The following is a 4469-nucleotide window of genomic DNA, read 5'->3' as shown; positions in this document are numbered from 1 at the left end:
AAGAAAAGATCTAACATTGACACCCTATCGTCAAAATTGAAAGAGCTAGAGGAGTGAGATTAAAAAAACTCAAAAGCTAGAAGACAAGAAATAACTAATATCAGAGCAGAACTGAAGAGATAGAGACACAAAAAACCCTTCAAAAAATCAATAAATCCAGGAGCTGGTTTTTTGAAAAGATCAACAAAACAGACCACTAGCCAGATTAATAAAAAAGAAAAGAGGGAATAATCAAGAAGATGCAATAAAAAACGATAAAGAGGATATCATCACAGATTCCACAGAAATACAAACCACCATCGAGATTACTACAAACAACTCTATGCACATACACTAGTAAACTTGGAAGAAATGGATACATTCCTGGACACTTACAACCTCCCAAGCCTAAACCAGGAAGAAGTTGAAACCCTGAATAGACCAATAACAAAGGCTGAAGTTGAGGCAGCAATTAATAGCTTACCAACCAAAAAAAGCCCAGGTCCAGATGGGTTCACAGCTGAATTCTACCAGACATACAAAGAGGAGCTGGTACCACTCCTTCTGAAACTATTCCAAACAATCCAAAAAGAGGGAGTCTTCCTCAAATCTTTTTATGAGACTCTTTTTCTTTTTGAAAATATTTTACTTATGTTTCTATTTTGCATCAAGGGGGTTGGTTTCTAGATTACTGAGGGCATAAGCCAAGCAAAGCAGAATTAGTGTCACTCATGTTAAGGTATTAATTTCAGTACTAATGAGATGCTGAACAACATGACAAAGATGATTAGAGGATATTGAATGAAGGTAAATCAAGTAGGTAAACTTAGCTCCTTATGTTCAGAATCCTCATATTAGGCATGGAGTATGGAGCTAATTGCACTGTGGTTGGAAAGAGTTTTAAATTATAGAGAAGATGAAGTTTCATCAATCCAACATGTGTCCCCTTTAATAGTGGGAAAACACAAGAGCATTTATGTCATCATATAATATTTTTGTTAATTTACTGAAATACCAATGTATTTGTGGCATTTTGGGATCACTGTCATTACCATAATAGAATGTTCATGCTTCATATCTATGTACTCCAAGATTGTTCTAAAATTCCTTCATACCCATTTGGGCAATTATGACTCACCCATTGGACAGAACAATATAGATCTATTCTAGGACTCAAGGATCTAGTCACCATTTCCAAGACTGAGCACACTTTGTGGAGCCAGGTCAGAATGAGACATTAATGTTGTTTCATTTAAATATTATATGTAGAAATGACCTACGTATTTCCCATTGAGCAGATGAATCATCTTTTTCAGGAATTGTTTTTCCTCTGTAGTCTCATCAGAGCCTGTTAATATTTTTACTTTGCCCTTGGTTTCTTTTCTATTTGAATATATCTTTTTCTCCTTACAGCATGCTGAAAAGTCATTTAATTGTAAACTTTTGTCTTCAAGACCTCCCTTTAAGCCTTTAGTAGGGAGTAATATAATGATTACTGGTAGGTACAATCAATCAGTCAGTCATCTCTGGCATCATTCTTTGCAGGTTCTTGGGCCTTGGTTTCTGTAGGAGTTGGCAAGTAGATGCTGAGTTTTCTGTCTGAGCGGTCACTCATGAGATTTTTGACTAAGCGGATGGATCATTTCTTATCTAGGCCTGAGTTAACCCTGTTGTCTGTAGACAATATTGTGTCAAAATTTGAAGCTGATAACTTTCTCTCAGTATTCTGATTCTATTTCTTTAAAGTGGTTAAAGTAGAACAATTCTTCAATCCCTTGATCTGATTTATGGCAGTAGTAATAAAGAGGATTGTTACCCCAAAGGGGCCAGTTGCTTATGCTTGTTCATTCATTCATTCTGGGATGTTTGAGTGCCCATGACGTATTGGCTCTGTGCTAAATACTGGGGGTTCAGTTGTGAGGTCCAAGTCAGATTCAGCCTTTGTCCTCATAGTGTGTAAAATAGTCAAATGTAATGGGGAATGTGGAAATAGGCAGTGACAATATACTGTATTGTGAGGAGTGCTGTAGGGGAGAAGCACAGTGAGCTCACAGGTGGCACATGAACAGCATTTGGTTGCCTGTATGTGCCAGGAAGTGTGCTAAAAGCTGAGTTTACAGTTAACTAACAAAATAGACACTGTCCTTGCCATCGTGAAACTTAGTATTGGTGAAAATCAGTGTTAATGAATAATTACATACATGCATACATGTGATGTTGCTATAAGGGAAAACACAAGTTGTGATGAGAGGCTTTATCAGGAGTTCTAATTTAGACTAAGTGTTGAAGGACCGTGGATCAGAGGTTGAGGCATTTAGGATGAGACTTATGATTTGGAGATATCACTAAAGAGGATTCCAGATGGAAAGAACATCACTTGCTAAGGCCTGGGGCAAGTGAGAACAGGAGAATTTATTGAGCAGAAAGTTTGGTGTGGTTATGTCATTGTGTGCAGTTAGGGGTAGAGGCAGAGATAAGGACCAGGGATGAAGGTGAAGAGTGACCAGGGTAGCTAATGGCAGCTCTGCCTGGCACAAATTATTCAATAAATGATATCTGTTATTAATTGCTGCATAACTTTGTGCAAAGCACTGAACCTTTCTATGTCCATTTTCTTAATTGTAAAAAGGTAATAATCTCTACATAATAAAATTGGTTATAAGAATTATATTAATATATACAAAACACTTAAAATAGTGTGTGGTGCAAATAAAGCATGCCAAAAAGAAAAATAGGGGTAGGGAGCATTCATTCATTCAACAGTGTTTGAGAGCCAGCTATGTGCTAAGCACAGGGCTGCAGCTTGGGAGAAAGAGACAGCTATGTCCCTGTCCCCATAGGGTCAACAAAAATTTACCCCGATAATGAATTAAAATTGCAATGTGGTCTGTGGCCATACCACCCTGAATGTGCCCGATCTTGTCTGATCTCAGAAGCTAAACAGGGTTGGGCCTGGTTTGTACTTGGATGGGAGACCACCTGGGAATACCCGGTGATGCAGACTTTTTAAAAAAAAAAATGAAAAAAAAATTAATAAAATGTGATGTGTTATGAAAATGAATTCTAGGAAATGGAGACAATGAGGAAGGTTTGAGAAAGTTTAGAAGTAGAAAGCACAAGACTCTGAGTACAGAAGCTGATTCCAGAAAGATTGGAAAGGTTTCAAGAAGGAGGATGAGGTTGGCCATGTTGCCTACCTTCAGAGCTAGAACCAAATTATGTAGCTAACTTTGTCTATGACTTAAGAAATGAACTGGGATAGAAATTAAAGTGCACAATAATGTATTTAGAATTTATTTGTTGCACTGCAAAATTCCCTAAAGGTCATAAAGAAACACACACACACACACACACACACACACACACACACACGTATAGATATATTTCACTGATTTTTAAGCATATTATATAACATGAAAGATATCTTACTTAAAATTATGAAATAGCAAATGAAGTCTGGATCCCAGCTCACTAGACATTTCAAGATTGGATTTAATTTTTCATATTTTTTCCTTTTTGAACAATGCCCTGATGATCTATTTGGAGAAGAGGTATGATAGTACCCTATGTGACTGTGCTTGCTCTATTCTGTTTGCTGTTTCCTGTTTAATTCTGATGGTATTGTGGATAAGTGAGATGACCTTCCCTGGAGCAATTTATGAAAGCACTGTTGAATAGAGAACAGAACATGGTGGAATATTCATGAGCAACCTCAGTAGTTCAGGGTTATTCTCTGACACAATTATTCTTCAGAGCTTTGCTGAGGGCTTAGAGTACCCTAGGCAATATAAATGTTTCTTTCTCTTTTTAAAGAATCCTCAAGAGGAATTGCACCTGAAACTGTAGCTAGTGCCATTCCTTTTTGCATTCCTTTTTCACCACCCTTCTAACAATTCAAAATAATGCTGGTGTTTTTTTTGTGGGGAGAGAGATGGCAAAAAGTGTCTGTTGTAATTTATAGGCATGCAGGAGAAAACTGCTTTGCTATCCAACGTTATGATGCTAACACTCAGTTGTTACTTTGGGGGATTGTTTTTGAACTGACGGAAAATGTGTAGCAGCACTATTAGGTAAATCAGTAATCCTGGCTCAACTGTATCTTTCAAGGAAAGGAAGGCTTGGTTACAGTGTTGAGGGGTTTGGTAGTCACAGTAACCACCACTCAAAGATGTTGCTGGATCTTATGAATATATTTTGACAAGGGGGGAGTAAGTTTGTCAATCAGCTGAACATGAGATGGAGAGATTACCCTGGATTATCTGGGTGGGCCCAATGTAATCATAAGGGTCCTTAAGATGGAAGAAGGAGGCAATACTATGAATGTCAGAGCAACGCAGCATGAGAAAGTCAAGCAGCACCCAGTCATTGTGAGCTCTGAAGACAGAGGAAGGGGCCATGAACCAAGGAATAAGGACAGCCCCTGGAAGCCAGAAGAAGCAGGAAAATAGATTCTCCTCTGGAGCCTCCCAGAAAGGAATGCAGCCCTGCCA

At 38.1% G+C, this 4469-nt stretch overlaps 1 non-coding gene across 1 annotated transcript; it reads left to right on the top strand.

The window, feature by feature from the left end:
- Positions 1 to 2864: 2864 nt before the first annotated feature.
- Positions 2865 to 2983, top strand: LOC135275078 (5S ribosomal RNA). The gene has a single exon (XR_010342790.1). It is a non-coding gene; the product is annotated as a 5S ribosomal RNA (ribosomal RNA).
- Positions 2984 to 4469: the final 1486 nt, after the last annotated feature.

This window comes from Aotus nancymaae, unplaced genomic scaffold (assembly GCF_030222135.1).
Source record: "Aotus nancymaae isolate 86718 unplaced genomic scaffold, 86718_ANA_hifiasm-v0.15.2.pri h1tg000014l, whole genome shotgun sequence".
Taxonomy (NCBI): Eukaryota; Metazoa; Chordata; class Mammalia; order Primates; family Aotidae; genus Aotus; species Aotus nancymaae.
Note: the sequence above shows the minus strand (reverse complement) of the source record. Positions and strands in the feature narration are given on the sequence as shown.